We start from the raw sequence: 20,185 nt of genomic DNA on the forward strand, positions 1-20,185 counted from the left end.
CGAAAGACTAGTCCAGATAGTCAAAAGCCTTTTCCAGGTCCAGTTGAATCAGTACTACCTCCTGATGAGAATGCTTTGCATAATCAATTGCCAGTTGAGCATTCAATACATTGTGCAGAATATTGCGGCCCTTAATGAAACCATACTGGAGAGGGTGCACAATGGCAGGGAGATGCTTATGGAGCCGATTCGCCATTACTTTGGAAAAGATTTTGTACATTAAACCCATCAAAGAAATTGGGCGCCACTATGACAACTTAGATGGCGAAGGAACTTTTGGAAGCAGCTTAATAAGTCCCCCTTTCCATGAGGAAGGCATGATCCCCGTTTCCCACACCTGCTGAAACAAAGCCTGCAATGGTTTCGCCAGTTGGGTAGCAAAAGCCTCAAAGAACTCATTAGTGAGACCATCCCAGCCCGGACCTTTATCCTTGGGCAAGTGTAACAAGACATCCATAACCTCTGCCTCACAAATATCTGACTCCATAGTAGCTTGCATGTCCTGCGGAAGCTGATTGCGGACCAGGTCATAAAAAACCGAACGGGCCTGAGTAATTTGGGCTGAAGGTGGAGAAGTAGAACTGAGAAGGTCGCGGAAATAATTCCTGCACATATGCACAATAGTCTGCGGATCCAGGATAAGGTGGCCTTCTGCATCCTCGAGTCTAGTCATATTCTCTCGAGCAGGAGAGGCCTGGAGAGCTCGAAAGAACTTATGGGTCTGACACGCACTATCTTGCAAAGTCTCCGTCAGATGTTGCAGTTTGGCCTGCTGATATGATCTCAACTGGAACTCTTTAATAAGATCAGCCACCCGCATGGCCAGTGCAAGCAGAAATGCATCATCCGGAGTGTCCACCAGCAGCGAACGGACCAAAACCAGCAGGTTCTTGGCGGCCTGTTGACGCCGCCGACAAAGAGATGCATGATAGATCCCATACTGCCGAGCAACCCGCTACACATTAGAGAGAAATCGTTCAAATGACGCAGTGCCCTGAGAGGAGAAGTCCAAGAGGAATCTGTCAATCAATTGCTGCATATAGCCCTGAAAGATGGCATGCTTCAAGTAAGACGAGTTGAAACGCAAAGGGAGTCTCCCCAGAAATTGCTTGAAAGGTATAATGGGTTGGGCAAGCAGCTCAAGCTGCAGAGGGAAATGGTCCGACAAGGCATATTGCTGCAACACTTTTATTTCGAGCATCTCGGGAAGAAAATCATCGTTCTACATGATATATATACGGTCCAACCGCGACCATGTTGTTGCATACTGGGCAGAATGGAAAGTAAACCCTGTAGAAGACGGATGTAGCCAGGACCAGAGATCTTGCTTAAGAACAGCAAGAGCCAACTCATGCCACATACGACTTTCCAGCGCATCCATTACCAAATGCTTCGATGTGGACTGGGAAGAATCAACACACATATTGAAATCCCCCATGAAGAAGCCCCGTCTGCCAAGTGACAAGGAGGTCTGCAAAGTCTGCCAAAGCTCCCGACGAGATGACGAATCATTCGGAGCATAGAGGCCAAGTAACCATAAGATTTCCCCTTCGAATAAAATTTCTATCACCAAAAAGCGGCCATGAACATCATTTTTAACAAGAACAGGCTGATATTTGGCATGTACAATCATGAGCACACCCGAATAATGCATGGCCTGTGTCCCTGCATAGAACAAACGAAAGCCATGGCAATCCACAACTTTGCCGGCTTCACCGTGACTCTTGTGCTCAACAACATACAATACAGTCCACATGGTATGTTGCTTGTGTCGAGAACAAATGCCTCGCACATTCCAGGTGGCTATTTTCATGTGTATTCAAAACAAAATCAGGTACGAGGCACAGCTTGCCGCGATTTGACTTTGTCGGCGAGAATATCCAGGACTCCCTCGTCCAAGAAATCTGCCAATTCCGCAAAAGAGTTCTGAGGACCAAATTTGGAAGTAGATGGCATATCTGCTGGCTTGGGGTTGGAACGAGGATAACGACGGTCCCACGGGGTAATGACGTTGCCTCTGGTATCAAAAGCCAGCTTAGCAGGTGGACCCTTTGGACGATCCGAATACATTTTCCTGGCGGGCTGAGGACGGGGGGCAAAGGCAGCCATAGCAGGAGTAGAGCGCTCGGAAGACAACATTTCCTTCCTGCGCATATATGTACGCATGGAATCTTGTGAAGTAGTAGGCACAGTATTCTCCATGCCCGCAACAACCGTGTTGCCTTTTTTTGCACGTACTTCAACCCAATCAGTGGCACGGGAATCCAGATCCGAAACCTGTTGTTTACCTTTGGCCAGAACTTGAGGCGGATGGAGAGTATCCAGCGACGGAGCATCACACACCATATCATCCATGGGCAGCGCAACATGGCCAACATCTGAAGTGTGTTGCTGCTCCGGGCATTCGGCCATAAAATGCCCCAACTGTCCACAGGAGAAGCAATGTCCCGCAAAATTGCCCCATTTTAAATGAAAGTGTAACGGATGCATGCCAGAGCAATTGACGCGTAACCAAGCAGGCCTTTTCCTTGCAGTATCCCATAACATACACAATCGATTGCGATTCACAGCCCTGAGACTGGGAGGGACCAGAACAGTTCCGACAGCGGCCATAGCATCCTTCAATAGTGGCCAATAAACGGCCGGACAATTTTCCACTTCTACCCACACACGGCATTCACGTTGCAGCAGGCGCTGAAAATCTGCCATTGGGCGCCAGGGAACCACATGAACCAACCGGCGATCAAAAAACAAAGGCAGTTTAGACAGGAGAGCAGCACGGTGCGTCTCAGATTTCAACAGGACCTCAAAAAAACCCCGGGGCCCAACAAAAATCTCTTCAACACATTCCCCTTGTAGCAGACTGTGCAGCCACTGGCGAATACGGGAAAGCTACGGGATTCGGCCAGTGAAGAAGAGTATCACAGCGCGATCATAAAACACCGAAAAGGAGCGTAGGACAGTTTTTGGGTCAACGGTGGCTTCCAAAACATCGTCAGGTGCACAGTCAGAAAAAACTTCCTGATTATGTTGAACATAATCGCCAAGCAGAGTGTTGGCAAATTCCAGCAAATGCTCCCAGTCAACATCCTGAGAGTCCACAGAATCTGAAGCAACCTGAGCATAGGAACGATCCGGCTGAACACCTATCTCTTCCGAAGTATGCTTGGTACGTTTACCCGTAGGCTGGATGTCAGGACCAGGGGGCATCTCTTCAGTGCACGGAACCATATCCTCAGGTTCCTTAGCATCGGAATCCGGGCCAAGTGCTGCCACCGTTTGGTCTATGAAATCCAGATCCAAACCAGCCATCGTGGATCACGATCGAAGGGCGACGGAGGACTGATGCACAGTGGATAGCGGGAACCTCAACCTTATCTTCCGCAGTCGTGACCTGTCCCAAGAGGGCGCGCGGCAGGGCACAACCCTAACAGTGCAGGGGCAGGAGGGTGGAACGCAGGGCGGGCAGGCGATGACAGAGGGGGACAGTCTGAGTCACAAGGCAGGGGCCAGGCGGCAGCCGAAACCCTAACGCGCAGGGCAAAAGGACGAAGTGCAGACGAAATGCAGGCGCAGAGCTTCAGAAACCGGCGACAGTGCAGGCGGCGTGGCAAACGATGGGGCAGGCGCTAGGGCAAGCAAGGTCCACAGGGCCCAGGTCCAACGGCGATGGCAGGAGCCCTAACACACAGGGCGGACAAGCGACGAGCAAGAGCGGAGCCCGCAGATCTGACGGGCGACAGCAGGGCAAGGCACGCACCTGGCGGGCCTCTTAGATGCAGGCGACGGGCCTGCAGGAGAAGGCGACGGGACTGCAGATGACGGCGAGAGGAGGAGGCAACGGGGCTACAGGCAATGGCTCCAGGGCGCAGGCGACGCCTCTCTGTCGCGCTCTCTCTCTCTCACAAGCACGCGCAGATGCAAACAGGCGAGGACGAGCACCTGCGGTCGCAAACGAGCAGAGGCGACGGCGACTGACGCGGCTCTGACAAATGACGGGGGCGACCGGTACGGGCGTGTCAGGCGACGGGGGAGACTGTTGCGTGCGTGTCAAACGAAGGCGGCGACGGACCAGATAGGCGCTGAGAGGACGGGCCGACAGCAAGGGTTCCGTCCCGCTCCTCCATCTCTCTCTCTCTCTCTCTCTCTCTCTCTCTCTCTCTCTCTCTCTCTCTCTCTCTCTCTCTCTCTCTCTCTCTCTCTCTCTCTCTCTCTCTCTCTCTCTCTCTCTCTCTCTCTCTCTCTCTCTCTCTCTCTCTCTCTCTCTCTCTCTCTCTCTCTCTCTCTCTCTCTCTCTCTCTCTCTCTCTCTCTCTCTCTCTCTCACATACATCCTCAAACCAGCTCCAAATCGAGACAAGTAGATATGGCACAAACTCCCTCCCCCCGAAAGACAAGATTTACCAGCTCTGTTAACTCAAGTCAAAGACAAAACACTATCCATGACACGAAGAAAACCTTGGAATTATTAACTACTGAAGGTTATAAGTGAAACTTTCAATTTAGTGAATGGCCAAAAGAGTCCTTAGTACATTTACATGAAATTTTGGCCAAAAGTTCAAATAGGATATTAAATTATAAAGTTTGGGTACCCGATTAAACTAATGTTTCAATAGGCCATACAAAAGTTTGGAAAAGTAAAAATTTCCATTTTCAACTATTTCTTCCTACTATATGTTGCATGCAAACTAGGAAAGCCATTCTATGCTACATGTAGGCTGAGAGTGAGTGCTTATTTTTGGGTACAAAATGTCGCAAGTTCTAATTATACAATAGCAATCTTTGGTATTTGAAATGTAAGAATGCTAGAAAAGGTCTTGACTTTGTAGAGTTCAAGAACAGCATCATGACCTCCAAAATCAGCAATGTGATCATCTAAGCAAGCATCATGAGCAACTAGACAGATTTGTGGCACTTGGAACAGCTATCAACAAGCCCCCTCCACAATAACCGTTACCTCGCTAGTACTAGCAAGCCATGCAAGATACGAGGATTCTTCCACCGAATTCCACTCTAAAGGACCCTAGAAGATTTGCTCGGCCCTCAAACTTCGTTTGCGTCATTATTTAAAGTTTGCAAGCAAAAAGACAGAGTGTGGACAGCAAACACTAATCGAGAAGAGAAACTCAAGAAACACAGAAGAAGAAGATGCTAAAGCATTGAATCATGCTTAGTGAACAAAGCTGATACAGTGGAGTAAAAGCCTTGAAGATGACTACACTGTCCTGTCTGATCAAGTGGCAACACCTGTAGGAACCTTGCACTATAGAGGGAGCAAAATGCAGTCCTCTAGGTAGTACAGTACAAAAGATAATGCTGAAGATGAAGGACGGTTGTCGAGGGAACAAAACGCAATGCTCTAATGTTTTCTGAGAGGAGAAAGATGATCACGAGAATTGCAAAAACGCAAGTATATGAGGTAATAAGTGTCAAAAGATGACATACCAACGAGACAGCAAGGTTTCCAGGGAGGAACACGAAGTGAACTCGGCAAACATGGAGAAGAGAAGAGAAGAGAGAAGAAACTCTCATGAATGGAATGATGAAGACGTGAATCATGGAGTGAATGTGATACAAGGGAACAAGGGTTCCGTAGCACAAGGAAGATGATGAAGACAGCCACAAACCACAAACCTCAATGTCCTCCTGAAGGGGTGTGAGGGTAGTGGAGAGGCTGGAGAGAAGAGGTGATGGACTGAATGAATCAGCCGTAAGGAATGAATGAGAGAGTGGCCGATAAAAAGGCACAGTCAGTCTAGGATGGCGCCCCTTTTTGGGACTACAAACCCTAAATGCAAACCCTAAACGCAAAATGCAGAAACACAAAAACACAAACTGCACGTAAAGGATGAAGGGTTTCTCAACACCCCCTCTCATGCCCAAAAAGGAGAACAAGAGAAGAGTAAGGTGGAGATGCAATGCTACATGCTGAAAAATGCTCATGCAGTAGATGCCACTTGGACAGTGTCCCTCGTGGGGAAATTGTTCACTTGCCCAAGCGCCCTAGTATAAAGATGATGAAAACATGCAATGAATAGGAGGAATGTTAGACTTTCTATGGTGCCAAGAACCATAAGGATATGCCCATACTCGATCTCGGGAGGTTGCTGTCATGAGGACGTGAAAATTTGATGCTTTGCTTATGTTTAATTGACATTTGATTAAAGGATTAATCAAATGTGCAATTAAAAGATGCACATGTGTTGCATACGTGAGGTGCAAGCTACTTTTTCACAGTTGAAGGCCAAAGGACCCTGTGAAGAAGATGGGTGTCAAAGGTAAAAGTTGTAACAAGTTACATTTGTTAGATTCTAAGTGAATTTTGGTGTTAGTTTGCCCCTAGGACCATTAATTGGCCATTAAGTGTCAGTGGTGACACTAGGGACTAGGCATTAATTAATGGATTAATACTTGTCCAAGGGTCAATTAATGCATGGGACTACTTTGGGTTGCAAATGGCCTAGCCAATTAATTTTTGGATGGGCAAGGTCAATTTTCTAGGCATGGATTAAGGGTTGAACTGAAAATTAATTAAATAGCTGGAAATCGCTGAAAATGGATTAAGAAAGCTGCCACTTGGCAAAACTTTCCAATGCAAGTGGAGGAAAGGCTAAATAGGGCTGAAGGGAGAGAAAATCTCGTTTTTTCATTTTGGAGCTGTTGGGAAGAGGTGTTGGACTATTGCTGCCAACTTTTCGGGCCATTTCCCAGCCATTGGAGACCATTTTGGTGATGGAGATTGCATATTCTTGGCCTCGGGAAGCTGGCAATTGCTGCTGATGCACTTTCTCCTGAAGATCACAGTCTCTAATGCTCCTATTGTTGTTGGTGCATCCGTTTAGGGCTGGTACAGAAAGGCAACTGCTGTTTTTGATCAGTTCTTCGCAACAAATGTCAGAATTTTCTCTCTCTACAGCATTCACTCATCTCCTTCAACCTATGCTCAGCCATCCTCAGCAATTTTCAGCCATTTGGAGGAGATTTCCGCCTATTTGGTGGGCTGATCTATAATTTCTGCAGTAAACCCTAATTTACAGCAGAAATTAGGGTTTAGCAACCACCTTGGGATCTGTGCCAGAGATTGAAGGCTCAAGGAACTGAAATCAGCAGCCGATAATTAAAGATTATCAAGGGATTTTAGAAGCCAGCCCATCCGGAATTGATTTGGGGCAGTATTTGGCCAGCCAAGGGTCAAATTGGAGAAGAAGTTCTGGGTGAATCAAGGGGCAAATTACCCAACAGGCTTGCTAGTCATTTATGACACCAAGAGCAATTGGTTACCAGGAGGAGATTGAAGAATCTCAAGTTGTACTCCTTCCAATTGAATGAAGCTAAAGAAATACCGCAAGGGACGCCAGTTTTGGGGCCAACAGGGAGTCTACTATCCAAGAATATTATAGTAAAGTGTGTATTTCATTTTATGTGCATTTATTTATTGCTGTAATTAGCTCTTAAATCAGGTTATCACCACCCATTCCAAGAAGGAAGGCTGGTTTAAATTGCTCCATGCTGACCAAGGGACGAAGAAGATCCACCCTGTAATCTGAGAATACCACCTGAAAGGAGACCTTTGAAGATAGTCAAGACTTTAAATGAGCTGTAGAACCCGAAACTCAACCTCAAGAGAGAAGCCACTAGCTCCGTGCATCCATGCTGAAAGGAATACGAAGGCCTCATAACCAAGTCACAGTTGGAACCTTCAAGGTCTCGATCTAGGTGATACCTAAAGATCTTGGGTATCAATAGAAGAGATGACTGGTCGAAGACAGTCACCCCAAGAAAGTAGAGGATGGGTGAAGAACTTCATGTGGAGTAGGTTTCCCCTCTGAGGTGGGAGGTGGAGGGGCCCCCACTAAAGTCGAAGAAGAAGTAGATGCCCCCTCTGAGGGCAAAGAAATAGCATCTCTCTCTGAATCCCCATCTGAAGTAGATAGGAAATCCAAAAACTCATGGATCATGGACTCCGAAATGTCTGATGGTGAAGGAAGTGCCGCCGGTCGTGCCGAAGAAGGTATCTGGGGTGCCGAAGAGCTCCTAGAGATAGCCTCTTGAACCTGAGTAGTCGAGGGTGGGGAAGAGTGGGGCTGAGAATGAGCAAGAGGTGGGCAACAACCGCTGTCTCTCAATGAAGCGGACTGGGTAGCCGAAGAAGAGGAAGGAGTCAAACATCCACTCTCTCTCGAAGGAGTGGATTAACGAGGAGACGGTATTAAACAATCACTCTCTCGATGGAGCGGACTGCAGATCTACGGACCATGGTAGCCACTGTACCCAAAACTAGGTGGGAGAATACTACCGTTGGCATTGCGACGATCTCTAGTTGTCATAGCGCCAATCGATCCTCCATGTGCTCAAAAGGACTTAGTGTGTATCGGATGCGTCTTATTGCCTTGAGCATAGTACTCTTATAGCCAATACAAAACGATCTTTGTGGCCCAGAAAGGAGAGGTGGCAGAAGGAGTGTCTGGTAGGAAGACGTATATATTCCGGGGGGTGGGGAGCAAAGGTCAAACTCGGCAAGCATCGGTGGTATATCCGATGATGCCACAGTAGGAGCACCCAGTAGTTTGATCATCTATTGGTAAAGAAGCCATGGATACTAGTGTGCCTTGCTGAAGAAGGAAGAGGTTAGCCACCATGAACCACAATGTCCGCCTCAAGGGGTGTGAGGGCAGTGTGAAGCACGAACCACAATGTCCGCCTAAAGGGATGGGAGGGCAGTGGAAGGGCTGGAAGTGAGCTGCAAGTGGGAGGAGAATACCTAGCAATAAGAGATTGCAACCAGTAAAAAAACGCACGTGAGGAGAGAGAAATACTAAAAACGTAGGTTGCAGGAGAGAGAAAGACAAAATGCAGGAAAAAAATAGCAGCAGCAGTCAATATGCTGAAATCAGCTCCGAATAGTGTGTGATAGGCTAGAGACAGGCGCCAAACTGTTGTAGACAGCAATGGCCAGCTTGGATCGCAATGTCCTCCGCGTTCGGGGTGTGGGCAACAAACTGAAATACCTGAAATTTGCAAAAACGAGATTGTTTTCTGAATGGAGAGTGATCAGCAATAGTCACTTTGCTGTAAACAGCTGCAAACTGCGGGTGAAAGGCTAGAACCAGGCGCCAGACTATAGATGACAGCAAGGGACAGCTAAGACTGCAATGTCCTTCACGAAAGGGGTGTGGGCAACAAGCTGAAAACACCTAAAACCTACAAAAACGAGATTTTGATGTAGCGAAAGAAGAAGAGAGATGAATGCCAAACCCGTTACCAGTCTTTGTCTTCACTAGAGTGGAGGATCTTTGCCGCTGCTTGAGCAAATCCAACTTTGATACCATGTCAAAAGATGACGTACCAGTGAGATAGTAGGGTTTGCAGGGAGAAACACGGAGTAAACTCAGCAAACATAGAGAAGAGAAGAGAAGAGAGAAAAAACTCTCATGAATGGAATGATAAAGACCTAAATCATGGAGTGAATGTGATACAAGGGAACAAGGGTGTCATAGCACAAGGCAAATGATGAAGACAGCCACGAACCACGAACCTCAATGTCCTCCTGAAGGGGTACAGGGCAGTGGAGAGGCTGGAGAGAAGAGGTGACTGAATGAATCAACCATAAGGAATGAATGAAAGAGTGGCCTATAAATAGGCACAGTCAGTCTAGGAGGGCGCCCCTTTTTGGGGCTGAAAACCCTAAATGCAAAACGCAGAAACACAAAAACACAAAAACGGAAACTGCAGGTAAAGGGTGAAAGGTTTTTCAACAATAAGTACCTGTCAAAGTTGTCACCAATACCGGGAGGTATCAAACTGCGAAACATAGCATGACAAGTTGATGCCAAGTGTAAGAAGAGAGTCTGCATCCCAAAACACAACTTGGAAGTTGTAGAAGATAGAGCACCCAGTGCAAGGAGAGATGTAGAAGGTGAAAGCCAACCACGTGTAACTATTAAAATATGCAACAATGTAGAGAGATAATATGGTTTGTGGGGAGAAACACAAAGTGTGTACGGTAAATACTGAGAGAGAAGAGAAACTCAAAAACACAAGAGAACAAGATGATAAAACATTGAATCATGCTATGTGAAGAAAAGCGGAAGCCTCCCATAGCATAGTCGAAGCTCAGAAGATGAGTGCACTATCCTATCTGAATCAGATGAGAGCACCTGTAGGGAATTTGCACAATGAAGGGAGCAAAACACAATCCTCCATGCAATGGGCTATCGAAGTAACTTGAAGATGAAGGACAACCGTTGAGGGAGCAAAGGGCAATCCTTTGATACCATCAGGGAGGAAAAAGATAATCACCGGCTGTGAAGGAAGTAAAGCGCAATTCTCAAATGCTAGGAGATGAGGCCAAGGCTGCAAATACAAATACCAGAGGCTTGTGTGAGCTGATACTTGATGAGATGGAGATCGTCAACTGAAGCGGCAGCCACCTGGAGGGTAAACGAACTTTTGAAGGCTTGTCAACCCAAAAACGCACGTACCTAGGGCTGCAAAAGCTGACACCAAATGTGGGGTGATGCCAAGCAAGAAGATACTAATGCCTGGCTTGGAAAGGTGACGGCAGATGTGGAGGAGGTCTCCAAGCAGCAAAACGTAAATCTTACAAAGCTTGAAGGGAGTGGATGATGGCCACCAAAACGCAGCCTGAGAGATGATGGAGGCTAGACCTTGATAGCAAAAGGGTGAAGATGGAGTAGACGCCCACAAACCACGAACCTCAATATCTGTTGGAAGGGGTGTGAAGGCAATGGAAGTGGTGGAGAGAGAAGAAAAGAATGTCTAAGTGACGAAAGAAGAGAGGTGAAGAATGACTGAAGTGGTTGTGGTGAAAAATGAATGACGTGACGTGATGAATGAATCAAGTAACAGTCTATGTATAGGCATAAGTTGTCTAGGGTGGCACACCACTGAGTGGGGCCTACTGTAAAAAAGACTAGAATGTGGATACTAGCCCTTTTTGGGGTTGTCAGTGCAAAATCCTAACTCAAGTGAAGAAATTGAAGAAGTAATTTCTCAACACCCCCTCTCAGGCCCAAAAAGGAAGGAAGAAAAAGGAGTGAAGAGGCATACAAAAAAGGTGTAGAGGATCTTGGAGATCCAAGATTTCGACTTGAAAGGTAGCCTAAAGTAAGGAACAGTAGACAGGATGAACTAGACAACCTGACTCCATCACCAGAGAGAAGCCACTAGCTCGGTAACTCCGTGTTGGAAGAAATTCGAAGGCCTCGTCACCAAGTCGTAGCTAAACTACCAAGGCATTGATCTAAGCGGTCTCTGAATCATCGGTATCAATAGGAAAAATGACTACTCGAAGACAATCATCCCCAAAGAGTAAATGGTGGGTGAATAACTTCATTATGAGTAGATGCCCCCTTTAAGTATGGAGATGGAGGGGTCCACCTGTGAAGCCGAAGAAATGGGAGGCCCCTTCGAGGGCAAAGAGAGTACATCCCCCTCTGAATCCCTCTCTACAAGAGAAGGGAATCTAAAAACTCATGGATCGCAGACTTGGAATCATCTGATGATGAAGAAAGTACTGCAGAACGAGCTGAAGAAGGTATCTAGGGTGTCAAAGGTATTAAATAACTCCTAGAGATGGCCTCTCAAACCTGAATAGTCGAGGGTGGGAAAAGGTTAGGCTCATGCTAAGCCAAGGGTGGGTATTAGTCAGTGTCTCTCAATGGACTGGACTGTGGAGCCAAAGCAATGAAAGGAGTCCTACAGCCACCAACTCTCGAAGGAGCAAACTGCTAAGGGGAAGGTATCCAACAATCACAGTCTCTCAATGGAGCGAATTGTAGAACCATGGGTTGTCGAGGTGGCATTCCTAAAACCCTAGAAGAAGTAGAAGCAACCTATGTAGCACATTGCGGCAGTCAGGAGGAGACCATTGTCGTGCCGCTATGCACACATCGTGTGAATAACTCTAGAGTGTGGCTTCCTTATAGATCTAGAGAGCCAATGCCACTTTAGGCATTAGTGTTAGTGTCCATGGTTCAAAAATATTAGATTTTTGGACAAGTTTTAGTCAATTTTTGATATTTTAGATATTATCTCTTGTAAAAATCCATAAAACTGTAGACAACTTCTAGATTAGGATAACATATAAAAGAAAGCATGTAGCTTTCAACTATTTCGACAAGATTTTATGTAAAAAGAAATATAAGCGAAATCATGCAACGTGCAATCGCTGTTTTCAGGCAGTGAACAGTATTCTGAAGTGGAAGATGAAAAGGGAGTGATCTGGCAGAATTCTGGCCAGGTGTGCTGGTATTTTACCTCCCTTTTGGAGCCAATGGAAGCATCAAATTGGTAATCTAAGCAGTACAGAGGAATGTATTATTTTATACACGTTTTTGTCTACAAGAGTTTTATCTTCTCATAATGCAGAGATAAATTAACAGGCTTCATCTCCGCTAGTATTCTTCTACATTTACTATTTCTTTCTGTAAGTATTCTTATACATCTTCTATTTCTTCGAACCACTTCTCTTCCGTCTACTCCTCTCCTTGAATCTTCCTTCATCCTGTTGTCTCTTACCCCCGTGGTAGACTTACCAAATGCACCGTCACCAAGTTAGGGGAAGTTTATGCTATCATTAGAGGTGAATTCCGGAGGATATTTGGGCTGATTTGGGGCTGATATCTTTAGCCATATTTAGAAAATTAGCTACAGCAATGTTCTTTGAATTCATTTCTTACTCTACAGAAGACATCTTGTCAAAATATGCAAGTATTATGCGTCCCTATGGCAGGGCAATGTTTGTAGATCATTCATAGATGCTTTGAGTTTAATTAAGAGAAGCTTTTTCTCTTATTTCTTGGCTATGGTAACTTATCCTTATCATGAACTCAATTTAAAGCTCTCTTGAAGCAAGTCTATTTGCCTTACAAGCCTTGTAAATGACTCATAATCTTTTGTCCCTAACAGTCTACATTGAATGTAATCATGCAAAGGTGATTCATGCTATGGCATCATGTATGAATGATGAGATGCAGAGTTATTTATGATACATGACAGCATATTGTACTTGATTTTATAATTTGTGATTGCTCTTACAGTCAAGAAAACAAGCTTGATTTAAGTTAGAACTTATGAGATAATACTCTTGTGATCTTTGCTAAGAACATGCAGTTGGAAGCTCTATTGACATCTTCAAGAACTTGGCTTAAAACCTTCAAACCTTCCCTTATCTCTACCATCTCCGAAGTCTAAGCTTTTGAAACCCCATACATTCTTCTCTCTCAAACCCTTGTGATTGACCATGAAGTACCTCTTGAACCTTTAAACATTCACTATAATCTACTTTCTCTTGAAGACACATCTCTATCTATCTTGTCCAGTTTTCTTGCCAAACCCTTGTGGTGACCTTCAACCCTACGCGTTGTGACACCGTGGTATGTGACAATTCTCCTTTTACTCGATAGGACTTGGTGCACATTGGATGTGTCTTATTGCCTTGAGTATATAAATCCAAAAGCCCCTATAGAATAAACTTTATGGCCCAAAAGCTAGAGGTGGCACAAAGAGTGTCTGAGAGTAGACGCATATACTCCGGCGGTCACGGATAAAGGTATGTGTCCACAAGTATCGGTGGGGAGTCCAATGATGCTGAAATAGGAGCACACGATGGTCTGTCCATCTACCTATGGAGAAGTCACAGCACCAAAGGATAAACTTGTAAAAGGGAGGGTGGGAGGGAGAGGAAGAGAAGGGTATCTATGACTCCCGGTGATACAATGAAAATGAAGGGGGAAATTAGTAGATGATGCCAAACCCGCAAGCTATCTTTGCCTTCTTCGATGAATAGGGTCTTTAGCTCTCTAAGCTCCTGCACTTTGATACCATGTCAAAATATGCAATCATACAGAGAGACAATAGGGTTTGCAAAAAGAAATGCAGTGTGTGTACGGAAAACACTGAGAGAGAAAAGAAACTCAGAAACATAGGGAACCAAAATGATAAAGCACTAAATCATGCTACGTGAAGAAAAGCTGATACAGCGGAGCCGAATCTTAGAAGATGACTGCACTATTCTATCTGAATCAGGCAACATCACCTATAGGGAATCTGCACAGTGAAGGGAGAGAAACACGGTCCTCCACGTAGTGGGCTATCGAAGTAACCTAAAGATGAAGGACAACTGTCGAAAGAGAGAAGGATTGTCCTTTGATGCCCTCCGTGAGGAAAAAGATAATCACGAACTATTGAGGGAATAAAGTGCAGTCCTCAAACTCGAGGAGATGAAGCCAAGGCTGCAAACGCAAATGCCGGAGGCATGTGTGAGCTAGCGCTTGATGAGATGGAGGGGACAAGGTAAAGGGCACCACGTGGAGGGTAAACGCAACCCTGTGAAGGCCTATTAACCCATAAACACAAGTACGTAAGACTATAGAAACTAACGCTAGATGTGTGGTGATGCCAAGCAAGAAGATACTAATTTCTAGCTAGGGAAGGTGACGCTAGATATGAAAGAGGTTTCCAAGCAGCCAAATGCAAATCTGATAAAGCCTGAAGGGAGTGGATAATAGCCACCAAAATACAACCCAAGAGATGGTGGAGGCTGGCACCTAATAGCAAAAGGGTGAAGATGGACTAGGCACCCATGAACCATAAACCACAATGTCCGCCGGAAGGGGTGTGAGGATAGTGAGAAGAGGCGTGAAGAATGACTGCAGTGGTTGTAGTGAAAAATGAATGAAGTGACATGAAGAATGAATCAAGTAACAACCTGTTTATAGGCATAAGCTGTCTAGGGTGACGCACCATTGAGTGGACACCCACCAAAAAAATGACCCAAATGTGAACACCAACCCTTTTTGGAGTTGTCAGTGCAAAACCCTAACTGAAGTGAAGAAATTAAAGACCTGGTTTCTCAATAACAGACGCTCAAGCAATGTAACGGACACTCAAGCAAGGATAGCCCTTGGTTCGTATACAAGCTGGTATGGCCCCTGGTTCTATGAAGTTTCTAGAAGATGCTAGAAGATTGTAGAAGATTCAAGAAAGTACTAGACAATTCTAAGAATATTCGAGATAATTCTTGGAAAGCTCTTGAAGTGGCTTGCATCAATGCTTACATCAACATTGCTTATGTTGATGCTTACGTCATCATCTAGAAGCTTCCCCTTAACCTCCTCAATTCTAGTTGAATGGAAGACATCTTTTCACACAAACTATGGGCATTTTGAATATGTTGTCATGTCATTTGGCCTTATGAATGCTCTAGTACATTTGCAACACATGATGAATGATATCCTTTGAGAATACTTGGACGACTTTATTGTGATCTACTTGGATAACCTCTTGATCTTTTCCAATAACCAAGAGGAGCATGAGAATCAAATCAAAATAATCTTAAATAAATTGCATGAAGTAGGCTTGTATGCAAAGCTCGAAAAGTATTTTTCCCATCAAACTAAAGCTAAGTTTTTACAGTACATCATTGCTGAGAACTTTGAAGGAAATTTCCATGGACTCTAAGAAGGTACAAACTATTCTAGAATGAGAGACTCCTCCATTTATGTGAGATGTTCAATGTTTTTTGAGATTTGTAAATTTTTATCGAATCTTTATTAAGAATTACTCTAGTATTGATGCCCCTCTAACCAACCTAACTTGAAAGGACAAGTTTGTATGGGATCAAAAGGCTAAACAAGCTTTTCAAAGATCAAAACGAGCCTTCACCTCAACACCCATTTTTATCCATGGAGGTCCTTGAAGCCCTTTATTATGGAGACTGATGTCTCAGATTTTGCACTTGGATCTGTTCTATCCCAGATGGATGATGACAATCAAGTTCATCCAATAGCTTTTCACTCCAAAAAATTCCCTACTACAAAAATCAACTATGAAATTTATTTGATAAAGAACTTCTAGCTATTATGGACTCCTTGGAGACCTGGCAACACCCACTTGAAAGCTCCTCTCATACGGTCACTATCTATACGGATCACAAGAATCTCGAATATTGTATGACTCCTCGTGTCTTGAATTGTCACCAAGTAAGATGGAGTGGTTTCCTATCTAGATTTGACTTCGTCATTACCTATAGGTGGCCAACAAGGGAAGCCAAATGCTTTATCTGAAAGATCCTAGCTGGCACCAAAAGAACGCGATGACACCCATGACCAATAGAATTCAATAATCTTGAAACCTGAGCAGCTAAAGTTAAGGGTAGTATTCAGCAAAGCCCCAAAAGACTTTGGATTCTTATCAAAGGTAAAGAAGAAAACTACAAAAGACTCATTCGCAAAGGACATAAGGAGGCAATTACATGAAGGCCAAGAACAAACTCAAAGGCATTTCTAGGACATTGATAGGCTGCTCTATTATAAAGGACTTCTCTATATTCCTCCCAGTCCTTTGCAAGTGGATATACTCAAAAAGAGACATAATCTCCCCTCAATAGGGCATTTTGGGGTTAACAAGACAATCAAGATAGTTTCAAGGGATTTTTGGTGGCCGCAAATGTGGAAACTAGTCAAGGATTTTATGCGTTCTTGCAACACGTGCAATTGAGCTAAAGTCCCTCGTCATCAACCTCATGGCCTTCTTCAACCATTGCCTATTCCAAATAAGCCATGGTCATCTTTATCCATGGACTTCATTGTCGAACTATCTTCTTCCAAAGGGTATGATTCCATCTTGGTAGTGGTTGATCAATTCACAAAAATGGCACACTTTATCCCAACAACCAAGACTATCAATGGGGAAGGGACAGCAAGACTCTTCCTAGAACAGGTATATTGGCACCACGGGTTACTTGATGATATTGTATGTGATCACAATCTCCCAATTTATATCTAGGTTTTGGAGAAGCCTCTTTCAACTTCTAGGAGTACAAGTGAATTTTTCTTCAATCAATTACCCACGAAGTGATAAACAAACAAAAAGAGTGAATCAAGACTTGGAGCAATACCTTAGATGCACAATCAACTATCATCAAGACAATTGGGTGGATCTATTACCCCTTTCTGAATTTGCATATAATAATTCCTCCCATGCCTCCACTTAATTCATACCATTCTTTGCTAATCATTGTCAACACCCAAGCATAGACAATCATGTAAGATCATAGGAGAAGAATCCAACTACTTCGGACTTAGCTCAACACCTCTTTGATATTCGTAAAGAGTTGCAAGCACAAATCAAACAAGCTCAAGAGAAATGTAAGAGAGATGCAAATAAGGTGCGCATGCAACACCCATCATACAAAATTGGAGATCAAGTTTGGTTTCTTTCACGTGATCTACATTCTTCTCGCCCCTCCTAGAAACTCGATTATCAACGACTTGGGCCCTTCAAGATTCTTGGCCGAGTAAATCTAGTCACCTATCGTCTCCAAATTCCCCCATCCATGAAAATCCATCCGATATTCCATGTTTCAGTCTTGGAGCCATATCATACATCCAATATCCTTGGAAGAATACCGAAGCCATCGCCTCTAATCATAATTGAAAATCATCAAGAATATGAAGTAGACAAAATCCCGGATTCGAGAATTTCAAGAGGTAAAGTACAATATCTTGTCTATTGGAAGGCCTACGATGCAAGTGGACGAACATGGAAACCAACTTCACATCTTCGAAGAGCTCATGTTAAGGTTCACGAATTTCATCTTCAACACCCAACCAAGCCAAGGTCTATTCAAAAGCACATCACCGCCCCTCGTGGGACTTGGTGCTAGAAGGGGAGGTAATGTAACGAACGCTCAAGCAAGGACGGCCCTTGGTTGCATGAAGTTTCTAGAAGATTCCAAAACATTCTAGAAAATTCTATAAGATTCAAGAAAGTACTAGATGATTCTAAAAAGCTTCTAGATAATTCTTTGGAAAGTTCTAGAAGAGGCTTGCATCAATAACTTACATCAACATTGCTAATGTCATCACCGATGTCAATGATGCTTATGTCATCAATGATATCATCATCTACAAGCTTTCCCTTATTCAAGAGGACATACCTCACAGGAGTCTCACAACCGGAATGCCGTATAGATAGGCATAGACTATCTATAGTGTTGCTTATAGAAGTCTCTCAGGTGGCACCCCGACTCTCTCGAAAGGCACCCAAAAATTCGTTTTGGGACTGTAATGGAAACCAAACTAGGAATGGAGGAAAAAATGTACTGAATGATTTGGTTTCTCAACAACAAGAAAGTCATCGGGACCAAGTGGATTTTTAGGACTGAGCTAAAAGTTAATAGGACTTTACACAAGTACAAGGCTCGCCTTGTAGTGTAAGGGTTTCGACAAAAGCATGGTATTGACTTCGAAAAGACCTTTGTTCCTACTGCACGGTTGACATCTTTCCATCTATTGGTTCCATTAGCCACTCATCATGGTTGGCCAATCAATTAGATGGATGTTAAATGTGCCTTTTGAGTGGTTATCCGAAGAAGGAAATCTACATGGGGCAACCACTTGGGTATTCTTCTGCTCACCAGAAAGATGGGATCTTTCGTTTGCAGCAATCTCTTTATGGACTAAAGCATGCATTGCAGTCTTGGTTCCAGAGGATAAATGAGTTCCCTAGGACTCACATATACCATATTACCCCTTATGACCTAGATGGAGGTTGCTCATTCCAGAGGATATATGAGGTCAATTGTCTTACTTTTTGGGAATGGAGGTTGCTGGCACTTGGGTATTCTTCTACTGACCGGAAAGATGAGATCTTTTGTTTGCAGCAATCTCTTTATGGACTAAAGCATACTAGTTCCAGAGGATAAATGAGTTTCCTAGGACTCACATATACCATATTATCCCTTATGACCTAGATGGAGGTTGCTCATTCCACAGGATAGATGAGGTCAATTGTCTTACTTTTTGGGGATGGAGGTTGCTCATTCCAAAGGTCGTATTTTTGTGTTGTATTTTTAGGGATGGAGATTGCTCATTCAAAGTACGCTCATCAATTGGTGGAACAACATTGCACCAATGAGACGTGGCCCTTGGCCACGGCTCTTGATCCCACTCTCCACTTATCTCAGGATTCTCTCGGTCAACCTTCAATGAGTATACCTATAGGTCTAAAGTAGGGAAGCTTCTTTTTGTTAACGCATTTCTCCACAAATGGTGCCCCACAAAGTACCTCAAAAAACACCAATAATAGCTAGTCCATTAACCATTCATAGTTGGTGTCTTGACTCTACATGATGATACCCTCGTTATAGAAAGAAGAAAGAAAGAAAGATAATATTAGCATCTACAAAAGGCCAATGTGGCCTATGAGACGAAATCAAAGTGCATCTGTACCTAATGTCATCTCATCATGAAAGTGGAAAAAACACATCCCAATATAAGGCTAATATTCAAATATCTAAATATCTAAAGATCCCCAAGTCTAAAATCTAGCAGTACGAGATATCTAGATACAATAGATCATAATCACAAGTAACAGGCGGGACAGACCGTTGGGACATTGGGACACTATCCCCATAACGGACCCGTGATGGGACATGTCACTTACAAAAGTGACGTCACTTTAACATCTGTCACAAAGTGATGGAACGGGGACAAAAAATGTGATGGGATGCTTGTTTGTGACGGATCCAGGATGGCATTTGTGACGGACACAACATCTTCTTCCCCCTTCTCACTTTTGTCATCATCTTCATAATCCTTATCCTCTTCCTCATCATCTTGCTCTTCTTCAACAGCCCCTTCCATGGTCCTTTTCAAGGGCAATGACTTGTCTATTGAGACTGTTTTAAAACTATTTGACGGGAAAACCACTCAGACTAATCTCATGACGAAGATGGGGACGGTGATGGGAATGGCTGATGGGGACGATAACGGTTCCTTTTGAGGCTGGCAAGGCCTTGTCTATTGAGATTATTTCAAAACCATTTGAGTGTTGTAGCCTTGTCTACTGAGACTGTTTCAAGCCCCTCGAACAGCCAGGGCCTTGTCTATTGAGATTGTTTCAAGGCCCTTTGAGAGCTGATGTTCTTTTGGGTGGCTTTCGAGTACCATAGCCTAGTCTAGTAGTTCTTGAAAATAATTATTTGCATATTGCAAGAAGCTGGTTCCAAGCTTGGCTACAGTTGTTGAAGTTGCGCCGTTGTATCTTACTTTGATGATACACATTCTGAATTTCAAAGTTAAGGCAAAAAATTTGTTAATCTTTAAATATATATTGAGTTTTTAAATGCCATCCCGGTCCCCCGTCCTGCATCCCCTATT

The 20,185-nt window shown here is 44.2% G+C and overlaps 1 protein-coding gene and 1 pseudogene across 5 annotated transcripts in view; one reads left to right on the forward strand and one right to left on the reverse strand.

The window, feature by feature from the left end:
- The window catches only part of LOC148028087 (U-box domain-containing protein 35-like), a 115,529-nt gene that overhangs the window by 26,098 nt on the left and 69,246 nt on the right, over window positions 1-20,185 (reverse strand). The gene's annotated exons all lie outside the window — the stretch shown is intronic.
- LOC148028089 (uncharacterized) lies at window positions 17,197-17,688 on the forward strand (annotated as a pseudogene).

The sequence above is a fragment of the Lygodium microphyllum genome, chromosome 12 (assembly GCF_053477565.2).
Source record: "Lygodium microphyllum isolate KBCC chromosome 12, Lygodium_microphyllum_v1.1.10, whole genome shotgun sequence".
NCBI lineage: Eukaryota > Viridiplantae > Streptophyta > Polypodiopsida > Schizaeales > Lygodiaceae > Lygodium > Lygodium microphyllum.